We start from the raw sequence: 21,411 nt of genomic DNA on the forward strand, positions 1-21,411 counted from the left end.
TGAGAGGGGGTGATGTCGTTGGAGTTGGCCGAGGGATTGGAAAATTCCTTGACGATGTTGAAAAGTTCCTTGCTGTTGTGGGCGTTGTTGTCAAGTCGATCCTTGAATGCTGTTTTCTTGGCCTTTCTGATTAGTTAGTGGTGAGTGCGGGGGGCGTTTTTGAAGGCGTCCTTGGTGCTGGTTGTTGGGTCTTTTTTCCAAGCCTTTTCGAGGGAGCAGCAGAGTTTCTTGGACTTCTTAAGATCATCGTTGAACCATGACGCCTTCTTGTTGCCGGGTTTGCTTTGACGTTTTTTCAGTGGTGCTAAGGTGTCGGCGGTGTTGGATAACCATAGGGTGAAGTTGGCGGCAGCTAGGTTTGGGTTCGAGGAGTGGGTTGGGGTGTTTAGGAGGAGCGATGAGGAGATCTGGTCGATGGTGATTTTGTTCCAGTTTCTTTGCAGAGTTGGTTGGGGGTGGTTGTTGGGTTTTGGCTTGTTGTAGGTGAAGTGAACGCAGCTGTTGTCCGGCCAAAGGAGAGCCGAGGTGTGGCTGAAGGAGACGTGGTTGCTGGAGGTGAAGATAGGGTCGAGAGTATGACCTGCTATGTGGGTGGGGGAAGTGACCAATTGTTTAAGTCCGAGGTTGGCGAGGTTGTCCAAGAGGGTGGTGGTGTTGCGGTCGTTGTCCTTTTCAAGGTGAAAGTTGAGGTCTCCCAGAAGGATGTAATCTTTGGAGGGGAGCGCGTGTGGAGTGATGAAGTCCGTGATGTCTTCACTGAATTTAGCGCGGGGTCCTGGTGGTCTGTAGAGGAGAGTGCTTCTGAGTGTGGTCTTGGGGTCGATGTGGATTTGGAAGTGAAGGTGTTCGGAGTTGGCGAGGTTGGCGTCAGAGCTGGTTGAGATGCGGATTGATTTCTTATGGACGATAGCGATTCCTCCTCCTGTGTGGCCGGTACGGTCTTTGCGAGTGATCTTATAATCTTCAGGGATGGCAATGGTGATGTCAGGGGCGGAGGAGGCGTTCATCCAAGTTTCCGTTAGGAAGGCGACGTCTGGAGAGATGGTGTCTAGTAGATTCCATAGGTCAATGGCGTGTCTGTGGACCGAGCGGGTGTTGAGAAGGATGCATTGTAGGTGGTTGGGGTCGGGAATCTGTGGTGTGGTCGTAGCGGAGATGTTGTCGGTGCCGCTGAATTTGCAGGAGTAGCAGGAGAAAGGTCCATGGGTGTGTCCAGGAGCTGCTTGGACGCAGTTGGGGGCGCGACCTGGGTTGAGGGCTAGGAGGGTGGCGGCATCGTAGGTGATGCGGGAGGGCTGGGCAGCGCGAGGGGCAGGGGGTCTGGCGCTGGGCGCGGTCCAGGCGCGGACGGGCGTAGACGGGCTTACCTTTGGCGCACCTTCGGCGCGAATTGGGCGCGGTCGCTGCGCGTAAATGCTGCGCGCGGGAATTGCTGTCATATATGGATAGTGGAGGGGGAGGGGCGAGGGCGGCTCAGCTGGGAGGCGTGGCGGGCTCAAGGGACACAACAACAGGATCAAAATGGAGGGGAGGGCAGAGCAGGGCGCCGGGGGATATCACACACAACAATGCGCTGAATCAAGCAAAGCAATGTAAGCGCTGTTGAATATTGGCGCTAAGAAATTACGAAGCTTAGTCACAATGGCGCTATGAAAATTACAGAACTTGGTCACAATGCAATAATACGATACCACGATGCAAAGAGCAGCGAGGGGAGCGATCACTCAAGGCGGAAGCGACGAGTGAATCACAGCGCTGCGAGGTTGGGGGATGCTCTTAAATGCTAGTGGGAGGGCGGCTCAGCTGGGAGGCGTGGCGGGCTCAAGGGAACACAACAACAACAGGATCAAAATGGAGGGGAGGGCAGAGCAGGGCGCCGGGGGATATCACACACAACAATGCGCTGAATCAAGCAAAGCAATGTAAGCGCTGTTGAATATTGGCGCTATGAAATTACGAAGCTTAGTCACAATGGCGCTATGAAAATTACAGAACTTGGTCACAATGCAATAATACGATACCACGATACAAAGAGCAGCGAGGGGAGCGATCACTCAAGGCGGAAGCGACGAGTCCTGCTTCCACTGTTGGCCTCTAACCCGGCAGGTAAGCCCCCATTTAATTCTTTTTATTGCTGACTCGCCGTTTGTAGAAAGCATTTGACCAGCTGGGAGATATTCCTCGCGCATTGCAGCACTTACATTCACCAAGATAGATAATGGGTGATGGTCACTTGCAGAGGTGTGTTGTTCTTTATATTTGACTCACCTCCTTAATAGTTCCTTGCTCAGGAAGATATAATCCAGCGTGGCGATGTTTTTCAAAATGGGCTGCGGTTTACTATTCATCAGCCTTGTTTGATTCTCAGATCCCAGTTCAAATTAATTGATGCAAGCTTTCATGATGTTCCGCCCTCTCCCCACATGGTTTTGCTTGTGGCGTCACAGGTCTCTCATATTAAAGCCACAGATGTCTCATACTAAAGTCTCAGGTCACAAGGCACTCGAGTCCCCGGATGCTCGTAGAGATATTCTGGCATGAGATTAGTAATTATCTTAATATTCAATGTTTTTGCATTCTTTTTTGGCTTGACATAGAGGTTGATTACTGCAGTTTTAGTTGGTGTTCCTTTTTATATTTAGGATCTGGACATGGTGTGAGTGCGCAAACCATTCCTTGACACGTACTTGCATATTTAGTTTCATGAAGATGTAAAGCCTGCCAATGGGTCTTCCAACAAGGTTCTTCATTTGAGCCAGTGTGTGGATTTCCTGGAAGCCTTCATAGGGCTAGGTGTTATCAACCATGTTTCCTGTAAACATAAAATGTCACCAGTTTCTATAGCTTCTTTATTTGCTATAGTAGTTTTGAACCCCGCCACGTTCCAGCTTATTATTCTAATCCTGGAACTTATTGTCTGCTCCTTTATTTCCTTCGTACGAGGAGTTTGGTCTCCCCTTGGTGTGCGATGGTGTCCAGCCACAGTCGGGTATTTTCCTATGCTAGGAGTTTGTCCTCCAGTTGGTTGGCTGTGCTGTTGGAATCCAGGCCCAGTCTCCTAATTCCCTGGAGTTTTGCATTTCTCTTGCCTCCGTACAATGTCTGACTCTGCCACTCAATGAGAGATGGATTATGATGTTATTTTCACCGGGCTGTATTGAGATTGGTTTGGTGCCCCCTAGTTCACATTTTGAGGGTTGTTGTACCCACTGGACTTGTTGCCTCTGAGATAATACATAAGGATACTTCTCCATTGCACAATTGTCTATGCCTACACCCCTTTCCTTGAGTTGATCTTTTTCTGCTATAATGTTTTGGGTGTCTTCCCTGCTTGTCCACTGCATCAGAATTGACTCTTTGGCTAATCCAGATGTAAATCTTGAAAGTGCACCAATGCTAAGTGAGCCGATTTTAGGTAGGCCAGAGAAGATATGCAAAAACAACAGTTAATGGACAGAATGCAGAACAATGTCATACATTCACCCCAGTACAGAGATCTGGGCCTAAATCCAACGTTTTTTTGCTCACCACATCACCCCAGTTCAGACATGGCCGTATGCAAATCAGCCTTGACCCTGTGCCTCATGGGAACAGTCCAGCCTGAACTGCCAAGCCATGACTTTCCTGGACCGGAATCCAGCATCCTAGGAACGGTTTCTGGCTATCAGCCGTCTTCAGCCAGGATAGCTTGACTCCAGTGATGTGGAGAGCACGGTACTCACGTCTGAGCATACCCGTCCCACTCGGGGTGACAAATGCAAAAACAACAGTTGATGGACAGAATGCAGAACAATGTCATACATTCACCCCAATACAGAGATCTGGGCCTAAATCCATCGTTTTTTTGCTCGCCACATCACATCATACCAGAAACCGGTCCTAGGAAGCTTGAATCCGGTTCAGGGAAGGCATGGCTTGACAGTTCGGGCTGGACTGTTCCCATAAGGCACAGGGTCAGATTGATTTGCATATGGCCATGTCTGAACTGGGGTGGCAGAGTGGGCTAAAGAACGGTGATGGATTAAACCCAGATCTGTTGACTGGGTGTGAGTGTTTAATTGGTTCAGCCCTTTTTTACCGACAAGAGGTATGACATTTTTGACCGATTTTAAAATGTCACACGAGCCTCTTATTTCGAATTTAGGGGTGAAGATCACAGTGGAGGGTATACTTGCCATCAATTGTTCTTTAATTCCTCTGTTGTCGTTCTGATGTGCCTGTCCACCGTTTGTATTTTTTGGGACCAAGGTACCTGTCTGACATTTTAGCGTGGTGGGACTTGTACTTTTTCATCCAGCCTAATGCTGGGACATTGCTTGTCCATCTGGGCCCTCTGATCAATAGGTGCTATCTTCCTCACTGTTGTTGTTTGCAAGGTATCTATGTTTTGGCCTTCACATTGTGTTTCAATTGGTATGTAACTGTTACAACGCGATTTTTACCACGCATACTGTTACCACGCATACCATTACAACGCAGGATCCTTTACAACTCATACCTTTACAACGCATGACATTACATCACTGATACTATTACAACGCATGCCATTACAACGTAAGTATAGGTAAGTATATAATTTTATTTTACTTTTTTTTATTACCAAAAAATTAAAAATAAATTAATTAAAGTAATTTTATATATAGTTTGGGTTTTGGGGTACAGGGGTATTTTTCGGGTTCGGGGCTGGGTTTGGGTTATGGGGTACAGGGGTATTTTTAGGGTTCAGGGCTGGATTTGGGTTATGGGGTTGTGGGCGTGGGTGAAGGGACAACCTTGACACCAGGTGTTGCAGGCAAAGAAGGTTTTATTTTCAAAGTGCTTTTGTACACAAATGTCTTTCTCCTCCTCTGGGTCAGGCGGTCTCGGGGGAAGGTGCTGGGATCCGTGGTTGAGGTTTCCACTGCTTCTTGATGAACTTTGGGGAGGCGTTTAGCGGGACTCCGACCAGCTCCGTCACATAGAAGAGACCAGAAAGAGGGATGCCGTTAAAGTATGCTCTGTCTCAGTTATGCACCTTTTTAGGGACCGGGGTAGTGAGGACAGCCTTAATGTACAGTGCTCTTTCAAGTCGGTGCACGGTGAACGAGGGGTTGGGATAGGAGGTGAGGTACCGGGAAGGGAGCGGGTTGTGGAAGCGGGAATGAAGACACAAAGGGGAGGAAACAAGCAAGGGCTTTTTACACTAAATTACACGTGAGCACTCCGGCTCCCCACCCAGGCTGCCCAACGCCGCCGTACCTGTGATAGCCACACTCCTCCCTCGGGAGTATGGCACGGCGGATCACGGGGTCGTTGGCCTCCTGGCTTTCCTCCTGTCTCCGACTCCACCTCGCCTCCTCGATGTTCCTCCGGGGTCTTTTCCTCCTCGTCACCGTCCTTCTCTCCTCGCGCTGTCGTTACCTCTTCCTCCTTCCGCTCCTCCGGGGTGTAAACACACCCTCCATACATCACATCCTGGCCTTTGACCATTCCGGCGGCGCTGACGTCCTCAGGGGGGCGGTTCCTCCTTCTCGGAAGCAAACGCCCAGTTAAAGGGGCCGCCGTGATCGCCGTACACGTCACTGTTGAACTGATCGTTCCTCTATGGGTCAGTCTGAAATGGAGGGGGATCGGGGTCAGAGGGGCACGGACACCACCATTCTCCCGGGGTAAGCCTTCCGACCTCTCCCCTGTTACAGGGGTACAGGGGTATTTTTAGGGTTCAGGGCTGGGTTTGGGTTTTGGGGTACAGGGGTATTTTTAGGGTTCAGGGCTGGGTTTGGGTTTTGGGGTACAGGGGTATTTTTAGGGTTCAGGTCTGGGTTTGGGTTATGGGGTACAGGGGTATTTTTAGGGTTCAGGGCTGGGTTTGGGTTATGGGGTACAGGGGTAGTTTTAGGGTTCAGGGCTGGGTTTGGGTTATGGGGTACAGGGGTATTTTTAGGGTTCAGGGCTGGGTTTGGGTTTTGGGGTACAGGGGTATTTTTAGGGTTCAGGGCTGGGTTTGGGGTTTGGGGTACAGGGGTATTTTTAGGGTTCAGGGCTGGGTTTGGGGTACAGGGGTATTTTTAGGGTTCAGGGCTGGGTTTGGGTTATGGGGTACAGGGGTAATTTTAGGGTTCAGGCCTGGGTTTGGGTTATGGGGTACAGGGGTATTTTTAGGGTTCAGGGCTGGGTTTGGGTTTTGGGGAACAGGGGTATTTTAAGGGTTCAGTTTTATAAAAATACTTAAATTTAATTAAATACATTTATTTTAGTAATTTTAATATTTATTTAAAAAAGTGTGTATATATATATATATATATATATATATATATATATATAATTTTAAAATTACAATGACATTAATAAAAAATTTATTTTATAAAAATAATTAAATATTTATTAATTACCTTTAAAAAAATATAATAATATTTAAAAATAATATACTTACCTATACTTACGTTGTAATGGCATGCGTTGTAATAGTATCTGCGATGTAATGTCATGCGTTGTAAAGGGTCCTGCGTTGTAAATATTGCGTTGTAATGGTATGCGTGGTAAAAGTATGCGTTTTAACGTCATACATCCGTTTCAATTAACAGTAGTTGTTTGTTCGCTGTGCAGGTGACCCTTTCTGGTGTCAATGGCAGATTTCCCAGCTGCTTGCACAGTTGCATTCCTTCAGGCCTATTTGCTGTGTGAACTGCCAATCTTTTGCTTGTCTTGGGTACCACCTTTGTCTGTTTGTGGGGCTGTAAACTTTCTTGCCCTTAAAGCACGTTTTTGCTGTTTGTGTCCACTACCTCCAAATAGGATATTTCTTGAGGGTTGAGTGCTATATGTAAGTAACATAGTGTTGTAACCTGTAATGTTATATTTACCTTTCCCATGTTCCCCCTATCTCTACCCAGACAATGGTATGGTCTGCCCGTCAGCCCGGCGCTCGCTATGGAATGTTGACATAGCAGCCGGGTTCACGGTTGACAGGTGGACGGCATCTTAAGAGTTGAACTTCATTGAATAAATATTGAAACAACCCTTCATCGGTGTACTTCATTCACTACAATTTATGGCGACGAGGTGAGGAGACTGTGCCAGGGACAGTTGATGCCGTTCCCCTGGAGTGAAATATTGCCTGTCAACGAAACTTCAACGGTGTCCGTGATAAACGGCAGAAGACTGAAACTACTGAGAACGGACACATGTGAGAAGGAAAACAAGTAAGGTTTTTCCATAACGGAGGGGGACATAGACCCTAGTTTGCTCCGGCGACTTTACAGTCGAGACCATATGAAGTACAATCCTTTGGGATGCTATATTGTTCGATTGCCAGGTCGGGCACTGTGAGCACTGTGTGACTTTAGAGAAAGTGGACGCTCGAGGGGAGCTATTACCAGGCTTCAGGGTTCTGCGCGCAGGGAGGTTTGTTAAGCCCTGTGGAGATCAGCGTGGAGTGAAAAGTGTTTTCCGCTGGCTGTCTATGCGCGTGATGTCTGAGAGCTTGTCCGAAGATCTTAACAGTCCGGTGTAGTGAGACTGCAGTTTCGTGTGCCGAACCGGGCACAGGGGTTCTTATGAGCTTGTGCGGTAGCGAGTCAAGGAAAGAAGCAGTGTGTAAACTACAGGAGTCTCTGCGTGAGGGAGTTAACTCGTGTGTCTAATCGGACACAGGAGGAGCACTCGGGAGGTCTTCGTAGCGTAACGTCAAGAGAATGCAGCTAAAGATCTGTTGTGGCGCTGGATGAGGAAAACAGAGTGGCGAGTTGAAGGAGATCTGGGCGGAATTTCAATCAGGATTGGCACCCGCGCTGCGCACCTAATACCTCACGACAGTCATAAGAGTTCACCACGTTTGCTCGTGTGACGTTACACCGGGCCGAGGGGAACAACGCAGAGCAGCGCGACTGAAAGCTGAACCCCATGTGAGGAGCCGCATCCAATTTAAACGTACATTATTACTAAGCCATCCCTGCCAAGACTTATTAACCCTTATAGTACTGTATGTTCTTTACCTCTGTGGTCACTATTCCTTTAAGCAGCCCGCTCCTGACAGGAACTTGTTCAGGAAAATCTCCCTCACAGGAAGTTCCCGCCGCCCAGGGGATAGGATCTGTATTACCATTGGGTGCTCTGTTTTTAGTCAGTAGAAGTAAAAAGGGGACTGACGATTTCATTTGCTCTGCTGCTGAATTCATGTTGATATTTGAGTAACTGTAGTTTGGAGGGTAAAGTGACATCTCCAGTTTAGTCAGTTCTTTTATCCAGTGTAGAGAAGAAAGGTCTCACAGGAGTCTGAGGTATTTTATGGCAATGACAGGTGCAGGAATGAGTCAGCCTCCACCTTTTCTCAATGAGTTAGGAGAACCTGTAATTCCCTGGAGAAGGTGGGAAGGAATTTTCAAATCGTATTTAATAGCCATTGGAGGTAGCAATTACACCAACATAAGGAAACAACATATACTACTCCACAATTTAGGCACACATGGGAGGAGAATCTATGAAGATATAACAGGGAGGTTGGTGGAAGAGGATCAAGAGGAAGTGGAGAAAGGTGTCAATGACTATGAAAGCACATTAAGGGAGCTGGAGGCTCACTTCAAGGAGAAAATAAATGTGGTGATGGAGAGGCACAAGTTTTTTAAGAGAGTGCAGAAGAGGGAGGAGAAAGTGAGTGCATATATTGCAGTGTTGAGAGGTTTATCAGCCACATGTGAATTTGGGCAACTCACAGACTCTTTGATTAGAGACCAACTTGTGAGATGCACCAATGACACAAAAACTCAAGAGGAATTGCTTACTAAGAATCCCATCCTAGATGAAGCCATAAACCTAGCCAAGGGCCTAGAACACACCGCGCGATGTATGAGAGAGATTAAATCACAGGAAGGGATAAACAGGGAGAAAGCAGAAAACAAGTCTAGCACAGAGGGAGATACAGTTTGTAAATTAGGAGACAAGAGTAAAGCAATGAATCGCAATAAGTCCAGTACTATGGTGTGTTTTAAATGTGGTAGTCCAAATCATTTGGCCAATAACTGGAAGTGCCCAGCAAGAAACGTGCAATGTAGGAAGTGCAACAGGTGGGGGCATTATTCCAAAGTATGTAAAGCTCCCAGTAAAGAGTGCATGTTATAGAGGAGTCCCCTCAGGACGAGGAAAAGGAAAAATCCTATATCTTCCAAGTGGGGGAAGAAGATGAAAATAATGATGACATTTACCCAAAATGTGATGTTCTACTAGATGGTGTGAAATTTAGTATGTATGCTGATTCATGTTCTCCTTACACTTTGGTAGATAAAAATGTGTTTGAGGATAAATTTGCAAACCATCCTGTCAAAATGATGCAAGCCGACATCAGTCCCAAGGGGTACACCAAAGGGAAAATACCGTTAGAGGGCATGGTGACAATGAGAATCTCCTTTAAAGATAGACACACAGTGGGAAAAGTGTATGTATCCACCAGTGGCTCGACTCTTTTGGGCTGGAAACACCAGAAGGAGTTGGGTATCACACTGGATCCGAACAACAAAGAACAGGTGCTATTAATTGACCCTGTAGGCATAGCAGGGGATCTCACAGAGGAGTTCAAAGAGGTTTTTAGTGACAGGTTGGGAGTATTTAAGGATTATATGCACAAGATTATCCTAAAGGAGGGGGCAGTACCCGTAGTGCACAAAACCAGGTCCATACCATTGGGCATGAGAGAGCCCCTCCAACAGGAACTTCAGAGATTGGTTAGCCAGGGAGTTATCACAGAAATTGAGAGTTCAATCTGGTTGGCCCCGATTGTGATCACAGCAAAAGATGGAGGGAACAGCATCAGACTCTGTGTGGACCTGAGGGACCTTAATGCAAATATTCAGGTGGACAGGTTCCCTCTCCCCAGGATAGGAGAGATGTTGAGCACGATCCGGGGGACTAGGTATTTTAGTGTGCTGGACCTGTCCTCTGCCTATTACCAAATCAAACTACACCGGATTCACAAATACTAACGGCATTCACCACCCCTTTTGGAAATTTCAAGTTTCAGCGTATGCCCTTTGGTTTGGCGTCAGCGGCTGCGGCCTTTCAAAGGATCATGCAACATGTGTTAAAAGATTGCAGGAACACAATTTGTTTCCAAGACGACATTCTGATCTTCGGTGGTTGTGAGGGAGAACACAATGCGATGGCTAAGAAGGTGTTGGAAAAGCTGAAAGAGGTAGGATTCACCACCAAACCATCCAAATGCAAGTTAGGAGTATGCTCGGTGGACTACCTAGGACACACCTTATCAGAAGAAGGCATTAAACCAAAGCACGACTTGGTCAGAGCAGTGAGAGACGCACCCACTCCCAAGAGAAAGGAGGACATACTATCGTTCCTAGGGCTGGCCGAATACATGGCCAAGTTCATCAAGGATTTTGCAATGGTGTCACAGCCACTAAGAGACTGAATCAAGAAAGATAGTGTTTTTGCCTGGGGAAAGAACAAGAGATGTCCATGAACTGCATAAAGAAAGCAATCATCGAAGCCCCGTATATCGGGAAGTTTGACCCGAATGGTGCAACTATCATCTCGACTGATGCCAGCAACAGAGGAATAGGGGCGACGTTGGCGCAAAGAGAGGGGAGCAAGGTCAATGTTGTGGCTTTTGCTTCCAGAACCCTCACTTCAGCTGAAAAAAAACTATTCAACCATAGAAAAAGAAGCTCTAGCGGTCTACTGGGCCATCTGTCACTTCAAATTCTTCATCTGGGGGACTCCATTTGAAATACAGACCGACCATAAACCTCTAGTCTCGCTTTTCACAAAGAAGGACATGGAAAGCATGACGCCCCGCATAGCTAAATGGGCTGTGGGCCTGCAAGCCTACAATTTCAGAGTTTCCTACATACCCAAGCAACAGAACATGGTTGCGGATTTCCTGTCGAGAGCACCAGCGGTAGGCGAGGAGGACGAGGAAGTGGCTGGTGGTTCTATTCTCGAACTGCGTTTAGCTGCAGTGGAGAAGAATGCGTGGGAAACCCAGATGCAACAAGACGAAGTACTGAAGAACGTGAAGAGACTTGTACTCACGGGATGGCCAAAGAAGTGCAAGGACATGGAGACAGAGATCCAACCGTACTGGAACGTGAGGGAAGATCTATCAGTAGAAGGAAATTTCTTACTGAAGTCCGGAAAACTTGTCCCACCAGAAGCTTTAAGAAGCCAGATAGTGGATCTAGCGCACGAAGGACACTTAGGCCGTAGTTTGAGCAAAGCTAGGCTTCGTACAGACTACTGGTTTCCAACTATGGACAGTGAAATGGAGGACAAGGTGCGAGACTGCTACGCGTGCAGTTTGAGTGACAAGTCTAAGATTACGAGGCGAGCACCTCTGTCACCAGTGGAGGTTCTCGAGGCTCTGTGGGAAAAGCTAGGTTTCGACATAGCCGGACCCATCCATGGCAAAGGGCCCCAAGAATGGTACCTACTGGTCCTGGTGGACTACCACTCTAGCTGGATAAGCTGCAAGATTGTCCACAACGTGAACACTAAGGCGATCATTGAATTCCTGAAAGAGGTGTTCTCGAGAGAAGGGTTGCCATTAACCCTAGTGACAGACAATGGGGTGCAACTGATTTCAGAAGAGATGACGGAGTTTCTCAAGGACTGTTCCATAGTTCATATCCGCACCCCACTGTATTGCCCCAAAGCCAATGGCAAAGTGGAGAGAGTAAACCTCATGCTCAAAGAATGCATACAGTTGGCCAATCAAGCTGGGGTGAACATCGAAGTAGCCATAAGAGACATGTTGTGGACATACCACACTACGCCCAAGGCCACTACAGGTTGCACGCCTTTTGAGTTACTGAGAGGGAGGAAAGCTGGCACCAAGCTGACCCCCAGTTGGATGGGAAGAAAGCAAACAGAGGAGACCGATCCCAAAGAGATCAAGAGGAGAATTGAAGCCAGTCAACAGAAATACAAGGAATGGTACGATAAGAAGTGGGGAGTGAAGGAGAGAGAATTCCAGCGTGGACAAAAAGTTTACGTAAAGAAACCGGAGAGACTGAGAAAAGGAGGTGACAAGTTTTATGCCCCCAATACCATCAAAATGCAAAATAAGAACACTGTGGTCATGGAAGATGGTAGATTATGGAGCCATGATCGGGTGGTTCCAGCGGTAGTGGAAGAACGTAGGACAGACACGAGAAGAATGGAGGGTGGAAAGGTCAATGGAGGGATCAGACAAAACAGGAAGAGTGTTAGACCTAGGACCTCCCCGCATTGGCACAAACAATACCTTATGAAATAGTGTCTGCAGTTCATCCCCAATAGTCAAAGGAGGGGTCCTCTGCGTAGACCAGCAGTCTGGACCTTGGTGGGGGGGTAGCATCCCCCTCTCATCCTATCCTGCAAAGGGGTTATCTCCCTCTCCCTTCTATCTTTTCTCGCTTGTTCTTTTTTGTCCCTTAGGAAGGATGATGTGTTGTAACCTGTAATGTTATATTTACCTTTCCCATGTTCCCCCTATCTCTACACAGACAATTGTATGGTCTGCCCATCAGCCCGGCGCTCGCTATGGAATGTTGAGATAGCAGCCGGGTTCACGGTTGACAGGCGGACGGTATCTTAAGAGTTGAACTTCATTGAATAAATATTGAAACAGCCCTTCATCGGTGTACTTCATTCACTACACATAGGTTCATAGGTTTTCAATGATTTTCGCAGTTTTTCCTTTTGTCGTCTGGAGAGCTGCCCTGCAATCATTTCTTTTGGGCCTTTTGTTTTCTTTAGGTGCCCCTCATCCATGCTTGTTGAGGGTCTTCCACGTTTGCCAGGGGGCGTGCTACTAGTTAGTTCTGTAATGCCAATTGTTTCTCCTGTTTCCGTTCTTGCGTTTTGGGCTGTGGAAGGCGGTTCATCCTTTTCTATAAGTTTCCTGTTTTGTATGTTGCTTATCCATGCTTCCCTACATTGGTTTATTTTTTTTTTATAGTAATTTTTATTGTAGACATATAGCGCTCAGACCAGGATACATATAGTCATATTATTTCTGTGACTTACTATCATCAATCATTCTTTGTCATGATATACACAGCCTGTGGACCCACAACCCGGAGGTCGGGCGGCAGCAAATGGTCGATCTGAGTTTTGTCTGGTTGCGACGTTTAGGATCATTTGTTTTCGCATTAAAGTGTGCATGTCTACTTTTCTGTCCTAACTTAACTGAACTGTATAACCCCCTCCCTTTACCCCGTCCCTGAATAACGCTATTCCCCCCCACACCCCTCCCCCCTCCACCATCCGCTCATAGGGTCTCGTGTTAGAATATCCTAGGGTGTGACTTGAAACCTGCCAATGTCTAAGTTTGTGCTGTGCTTGGTAATTCTTGGGTGCTATTCCCGTCTGCGCTGAGGGTCTCCTCTTCTTCCGTAAGCATGTTATCCCTAAGGGCCTGTACTAACGCCTCCCAGGCTGTCGCCAACTCTAACGCTCTAGGGTCAGGGTTTCTACGTGCTAGCTGGTATCTGTGCGTGCTGTCGCAAGCTGCCCATTTGAGGAATTCGTTGTACCATCTCCTGTGCGTTGGGCCTGTTTTCGCCTTCCACTGTCTGGTTATCTCCCTTTTGGCTATCTTCAGTCCCATATCCACAAACTTACTGGATGTTTTGTTTTTGGGCGTGTGAGGGAACCAATGCAGAAGGCAGACCGCCGAGTCGAAGTCAATGGCTCTTTCCGTCACTTCATTCAGGGTCTCTCCAATGGCCTGCCAGTACTCCCGGAGGGCCGGGCAAGACCATAGCATATGTTCCAGCTCCGCCCGTTGTACAGCGAGGGCACGCCGACTCAGCCACCCCAAAATATTTCTTCATTCTGCCTGGGGTCATGTAGGCCCTGTGCAGCACGTAGTAATGGATGAGCTGGAATCTCGCGTTCCTCGTACTATTACGGGTTCGGCGCACAAACCGGGCCCAGGTCGTGTCAGGAATATCTTTTCCCAAATCAGTTTCCCATTTGGCCTTCAGCGCCGTGAGGGGCAACAGGTTTTCACGGAGCATTCTTGAGTACAGGCATGTCACCGCCTTAACCGTCCCCACCGCCATCATAGCATACTGGCAAACCATGGATGTCTCGGGCTACGTTAGGCCACCGCCCCAATGCGCCTGCATCGCCCTGACCACCGCCGAGTGCAGGAGGAATCCTCCTTGTGGTAGGTCAAAACTTTCTAGAAGGTCCTGATATGGGAGGAGCGCCCCGTTCTCATAGAGGTCTCCTACAACCTGTATACCCGCTTCTTCCCATCGCTACAGTTGCGACCAATCGCCCCCGTGGGGTAGCGCCGTCAGCATGCCCAGGGGAATTTCCGGGGCATATGGATGCCTTATCCCCTCCCGTCGTTGAGAGCGATTCCAGGAAAGCCGGAACGTCTGCTGCTCAAGTGTCCGGTCTCGGGTAGCGATCTTCTGCTGTAAGGCTATATAAGCCAAGACGTGTCTTGGCGTGCCTCTAGTCTCCTCACCTTCTGGGCCTATGTACACTCTCACCACCTCTTGCGTGAATATCTGCAGTTGGGCTGCCAGATAATAAAGCTCAAAGTCTGGTACCGCTAACCCACCCTCATCCTTGGGGCGGGTGAGCGTCGCCAGCGCTACTCTGCACCTGCCCGCCCCCCACAGGAACAAAGTCAGCTGGGATTTGAGTTGGCGGACAAAGGAGCTGGGGATCCAGACCGGGAGTGTCCGAAAGTAATATAGCAATCTCGGTAGAGCAACCATTTTTAACCAGGATATGCGGCCAGCTACAGAGAGCGGGAGCGTAGCCCAAAAGGCCATGTTGCCCTTCAGAGCTCGCATGCATCGACCGACGTTACCCTCAAACATGTCCACGGCCGTGTGATATATATACACCCCTAAATATTTAAGATAAGTCGGTACCCAGTTTAGTGTGGGTCGATGGTCAGGACGACCGGTGTCTCTCTTTAGCGGAAATACGCATGTTTTCGCCCAGTTGACCTTTAGGCCCGATATTACGCCAAATCGCCATATTCCCTCTGCTCCTTCCAGCGCTGTTGTGTCATTTTCTAGAAATAACAGCAAGTCGTTGGCATACAGTGATATAAACTGCTGCCCGTCTCTGCTACCTATGCCCTCAAAATGTCTTCCCGTCCGGGCCTCGGCCGCTAGTGGTTCAATCGCTAGTGCGAACAATAGGGGGACAAGGAGCAGCCCTGACGGGTGCCCCTCTCCACCGGGTATTGTTGCGAGACCAGGGGCCCTATCCGCACCCTTGCCACTGCCGCCGAGTATAGGACCCGCGTCCACTTAATATACCCTTCTGCTAGTCCGAATTGGTCCATAACCTTGTACAAATAGTCCCACTCTAGACTATCGAAGGCCTTTTCGATGTCTACGGATAGGACAAGAGGCGCTTGAGACACAGCCTGTGAACTCTCTAGCAGACGTGTAAGCCTCCTGTTGTTAATCGTCGTGTTCCGGGCGGGGATGAATCCATTCTGGTCTGCGTGTACTAAGCCGGGCATATGCTGTAGGAGTCTAGCTGCTAGTATGGAGCTCAATATCTTCTAGTCAGCGGTTAGCATGGAGATTGGCCTGTATGAGGCAGGCCTACCACTTTCCCTAACCGGATTCAGGAGCGGTATCACTAACGCCTCCCGCATTGATTGGGGCAGGCGGCCCATTGCCTGGGCCTCCCTATATATTGTCTGGAGTCTCGGCGCTAAGATGTCTAGATATTTGCTGTAAAATTCAATGGGAAGCCCGTCTAACCCTGGCGTTTTGTTGCGGGCCATTTTTTTGACCGCTCCCCTGATCTCTCCCAGGGTGAAGTCTCTCCCCAGATCTTTCGCCTGTTCCTCGTTTAGCTGGGGCAATTGGAGGCCATCCAGAAAAACCTCTGTCTCATTCTCTCGGTCCCCCTGTTCGCTTTTGTAGAGGGCCTCATAATATCTTTGGAAGCCATCCAGTATCTCCGTTTGGGAGTAACAGGTGCTTCATCTTCTATAGCTAGTATAAGGGAGCATCGCTTCGTGGGGTTCGCCAACCACGCTAACAGTGTGCCGGCCTTGTCCCCCTCTACGTGGGTTCTAAGCATGTACGCTCGGTGGTCAAAGGCACAAAGTCGTTCCACCTCCACCGCCTCTCTAGCCGAGCAAACCTCCTCTTGGAGGTTGGGACAGCCAGGCCGCTTCTTCTCTGCTTCTCGCAACTTGGAGTCTGCCTTACTGATATCTTCTAGCAACACCTTCCGCGCGCCCACGTATTTTGTTATACATTGGCCCCTCACCACCACTTTAAATGCATCCCATTCTATCGCCCTGGTGGCTGTCGTCCCCTCATTATCGGTGAAGTATTGGGTTATACCCTACTCCAGTGCCGCGTGGAATACCGGGTCTTCAAGGGTCTCTGGTCTTAGTTTCCAGGTCGGCACTCGAGGCACCTCGGCCGCCCAGGCCAAGTTAATGATTAGGGGGTTGTGGTCCAAGATCGTCCTCGAGAGGTACTCCGACCAAGTTACAGCTGGTAACACACCCTGCGAGCACAATATCGCATCAAGCCGGACGTGTAGGTCATGCAGGCTGGAGAAGTGGGAATAATCGCGAGTCGTTGGGTGGTGCACCCTCCATACATCAGTCAGCCCCCATCCCTCCTGCCATTCCAATCTACCCTTTGTGAGTCAGTGAACAGGGGAGTCCCTCAATGGTGGGTGGGACCTATCCAGCGTCGTGTCCGCTATGGAGTTGAAGTCCCCTCCTATCAGGATCGGGCCTGCCAGGAAGTGTGCCAGTGTCCCTGACAACCCTGTTAGAAAGGCCAACTGCTCTGTATTCGGGGCGTATACGCTACACAGGACTATGTCTCTCCCTCTCAGCCTGCCTTCCACCACCACGTATCTCCCCTCTGGATCCACTAAATGTTGTGTTGGTTGAAAAGGCATCCCGCCCTAATCCATATCAGTGCTCCCCTAGCATACGCTGAGTAGGAAGTGTGAAAGACCTGACCTCTCCATCTCCTCTGAAGTGCCGTCCCCTCCTGCTTCGTGAGATGAGTTTCTTGCAGCAGCGCAATGTGGACCCCCCCTTCGAATTAAGTAGGCGTGTACCTTATGCCTTCGTTGCATCGTGTGAAGCCCCTGCACATTCCAGGTCAAGCACTTCAGTACACCCACATTAGCCATTGTCCTGTAAGTCAAATCCCTGTCGCACATCAAATTTCAGCCCCTCACGGATGGTGTCTCCCGCCCCAACTCCATTGAGTATTCTGAACTTTCCATCACCCAGATTTCCCTGGAACAACAATCACCAAACGTGGAAAAAATCCACAACGGTGTGCCCCCTCCTCCCCCCCAGAACAGGCCCCAATATTGGACTATCAGATCCCATCCAAACTAATGCAACTTCCCCAAACAGTGTTGCTACAACACGGTCGTAACCGTGGTTGCCTTAAGGGCTAGTGGAGCGCGGCCAAGGCCAGAAGGGAGCCACGCAAGCTCTCTCCCCGCACCCTCCCCTTTGTTCCCGATGATCAGCAGCAGGCTTGAAACCCAGTTCGCAATCCCCAGTCATCCCACTCTTTAGTTAGTGAGGTCCTCATTGGCAATCCTGCCCACTACCTGCCTGCTCCGAGTCAAATGTTCAGGATCGTCTCCGATGTCTTTGGCGTCACCAGCGGGCCCTTGGTACTGTGCATTCCCGATAAATCTGAGTCCGAGGCTGAGGCGTGTGTCTCAGTGTCCGTGTCCTGTTTGGATTGAGAGCCTCCGGATCTCGCCAACGTTTCCACGGCTTGAAGCGCGGCCTTCCGCTCCGCTTCCGTTTGCGATGCCGATGGTTTCCTTGTTCCATGTCGCCTCTTGCGCAATCGTTGCGATTTCCGTAGGCCCTTTGGCGCCCGTTCTCGTTCCCGTTCTTTTTCTTCTCGGGCCTTGGCTCCGTCAGTGCCCGCCTTATATGTGTCCCACCACTCCCATGCGTCCGCTGCCGTGCCAAAGAAGTGTGTCTTCTCGTCAATCACCACCCTGAGTTTTACAGGGAAGAGCAAGGAGTATAGGATGCCCTCTGTCCGGAGCTCCTTTTTAAGCGATAGAAAGGAGGCCTGCAATCGCTGTGTCTCGAAGGTGAAGTCGGGGTACAAGGTTACTCTACTGTTCGCCATTTGAAACGGACCAGTGTCCCGGGCCCTCTGTAGTAGGAGGTCCCTGTTCTAATAGTGCAGTAATTTAGCGATGATCGGTCTCGGGGGTAGGCCTGGTTTAGGCGGTCCGGATGGAACCCGGTGCGCACGCTCTAGAGTGAAGGACGACTGGCCCTCTGGTGCCACCACAGTCTTGAGCCAGGTATCAAGGAACTCCACCATGTCCTCCCCTTCCTCCTTTTCCGGCACTCCTACGATACGGACATTGCTTCGCCGACTCCTATTTTCAGCGTCCTCCGCTCGCCTTTCAAGGACCTGGATCCGAACGAGGGCATCCATTAGTCTGCTTTCTAGAGTCTTATGTGCAGGAGCCAGGTCCTGTAGAGTGTCTTCAACCTCTTTGACCCTATCTTTGAGTTTGTCGTGGTCCGCTTGTAGGAGGCCCAGTCTCGAGACCAATTGTGCAATATCTTGCTGCAAAGTATCTTGTGTGGCTGCTATGGCTTCCAGGATGCGGTTCTGCAGCTGCTGCAGCTCAGAGGGTCCTGCAGGGTCACCTTCTGCCATATCTGAGGCCGCCGCTCCCTCGGTCTTCCCCTTCGGCTTCACCATGTTTCTCAGCCACCTTTTTCAGGTGCGTCCACGGCCCCCGATCACGAATCGGATCTTCTGTCGATCTCCGGACCTTTTCACGGGCGTTGGATCCTAGGTATGGGACCTTCGCTTTCTCAGCCCCTCCCGTCTCCGGATCGTCTCTGGATTATCACCCAGCTCGCCGGTCCGCTTCGGGTTGCGGTTTGCTATAGAGCTCCGTGGGTCACTCGGGCCAAGACCAGTGGAGCAGTCCCTCTCCTGGGCGTCTCGTCCTCATCAATCCGCACCACTCCCCGACTCTTCGCTGGTCGTAGGTCTGCACGTCGTTGGCCTTCGTCCTTCTACATGACTCAGTAGCTCGGGTCACACCGCCATCTTGTCTAGTCTTTGTTCTCGGGCTAGCCGGCTCGGTGGGCAGGCTACCCTTTCATCATTTGTCGCCCGAGGCAGTCCCCGGGTCACCAATTCTTGTTCGGCGACGGTATCCGGATCCAGGGCTCCGGCTCTTTCAAAGGGAAAGGTGGATCCGTAGCTGGTCAACTTTTATCACACCTCGGCCGCCATTTTAGGAGCGTCTTAGTTTTGAGACGGATCGGCGCTCCAGCTTCAAATTCTATCAGTCAGCTCCGTTGGTGGTTCTCCGTGTGCCCCTTGAGTTCATCTGCCAGAGCCCCCGTTTTTCCGGGGTCGTCGTGGGTTTTTCTGCACCGATTTTCAGGATATTTGTGGGGATCGGGCGCGGAGCTCCGAGCTCACGCCGCCATTCCCTCCGGCGTCCAAGCCACGCCCCTTCCCTACATTGGTTTATTATTGTGGATAGCAGGCCTGGGTGTGCGGTTAGCTTTTCATTTGTCTTCTAATGTGTTACTTGCGAAGCTTGCAGTAGCTCCCAAACCTTTTTGGCTAATGACCCACTGGGATTTTGGCATTTAGCATTTCCACCTTTTTATTGATTGTCAAAACGTTCTGTGCTAGCATATTTATTAATTCCACTTGAATTTCTAACTTGTGGGATTGCTAAGTACGTGCCTTGACTGCTGACAGCAAGGCCTTGAATTGACTTAGCAGCTATGTGGCTGACCGATCCTCTAGAATGAGTATGGATTCCTTTGTCTCGCAGTCATGTGATAGACAAGGGAGTTCCCCAGGGTTCCTTTTTGAGTCCCTAACTTTTTTATCTTTATGTGGCACCCCTAGCCAGAGTGATTAGATCGCATGGTTTTGATACCTTGTCGTAAGCTGATGACACGCAATTACTGATCACTCTTGGCCCTGATATTACGGACACCAAACTCTGCTTTATCAACTGCATGACTGACATCAACACTTGAATGCCAAATAATCACCTGCAATTCCATGCCAATAAAACAGAGATTATTCTTTTTGGGAAAGCTCAAACTCTGTGGTCCAATGATGGGAGCCCCCCCCCCAGGCGTCTGCTATGGACTGATACGTAGCCTTCGGAAGATCTTCCAGTGGATCCCAGTTGAAACCAGGATGCTGCTGGTCCAGGGACTCCTCATTAGTCGGCTTGATTATGGAAACACCCTGATGGCCTCTTTCAATAAAGAGCTGCTCACCAAACTCCAGGTGCTACAAAATACAGCCACTAGGCTGGTACTAAACCTAGCTTCTTGGGCACCGTTGGCACCAGGTTTGAGAGCTCTCCATTTGTTGCCCATTAGGAATCACATCCATTACAAGATCATTTGCCTGTTCCACAGGACTATCTATGGGAACAAACCTTGTTACATTGCTAAAAAACTCATCTGGTACCAACCGGCCCGAACACGAAGGTCCTCTAGCAAGTATCTTCTCACTCCTCTTAAGATCCGTACTGCTAGGACTGGAGGCAGATCTTTCTCATATCTTGCCCCCTATTTGTGGAACTCTCTTCCGCTACAATTACACATGGTAACGAATCATAGACTATTTCGTAAAGCTCTAAAAACCTGGCTGTTCAAATTTGTTCTAACTCTTTCTCTCCCTTTACTGACGCTCTTCTCACCTTTCTTTCCCTTCACGTTTCTCAGGATTTAGGCAAGCGCTTTGAGACCTCTGGGTGATCTGTGCGCTCAACAAAATCCTACGACTAAGGAGGAATTAATTGTGTTTAGAATGTGGTCGGACCCTACTTATAGAGGGAATCTTAGCTTTGGGGACAGTATCCGGGATGTGGGCCCCTTGTTGCTCCTTTAATTTCATCTGCCCTTAGTTGTAAGTTCCTGTTTGTTGCCAATAGTGGTTTTTCAATGGGTTGATGCCTGGATCCTTCCTTTATCCCTAGAGTGTTGGGCTCTGTATTTAAGCTATTGAGGTCACTGAGTGATTGTGCTTGCACCATTCTAGGTTTATTCACTCGAGTAGAGCAGGTCTGTCTAGTTTTCCAAACACAAGGATTTGTGGAGTCGTCCAAGGTGGCATGTTGCTGGTTATTTGGGTGATGAAGGAGGGTCTCTTTTTCAAATACATTCCTTTTTTGGGTAGTTCCTGTGATTATTTGACCCTGCATTTTGCCTTCATTATTTGTTGACAAGATCACTATGACCTCTGATGGCTCTGTTTGTTTCTCTGGCATACTATAGTTAAACAGATTGTCAATGGGATTGTCAGCCTGTTCCTGTCCACAGCAGTGTCTGCAAGTCTCATCATCTCTGCAATTAGCTATTCTTCAAAGCTGTGGCGAACTCTACAGTTGGAGATGGGACTGTTCTGGTTTCTGCTAACCCCTCAGTCT

General features: G+C 49.2%; 1 protein-coding gene across 1 annotated transcript in view; it reads left to right on the top strand.

Moving 5' to 3' along the window:
* The window catches only part of TRIO (trio Rho guanine nucleotide exchange factor), a 5,246,815-nt gene that overhangs the window by 21,093 nt on the left and 5,204,311 nt on the right, over positions 1-21,411 (top strand). The window lies entirely within an intron of this gene.

Source organism: Lissotriton vulgaris, chromosome 4_1 (assembly GCF_964263255.1).
Source record: "Lissotriton vulgaris chromosome 4_1, aLisVul1.2, whole genome shotgun sequence".
Taxonomy (NCBI): Eukaryota; Metazoa; Chordata; class Amphibia; order Caudata; family Salamandridae; genus Lissotriton; species Lissotriton vulgaris.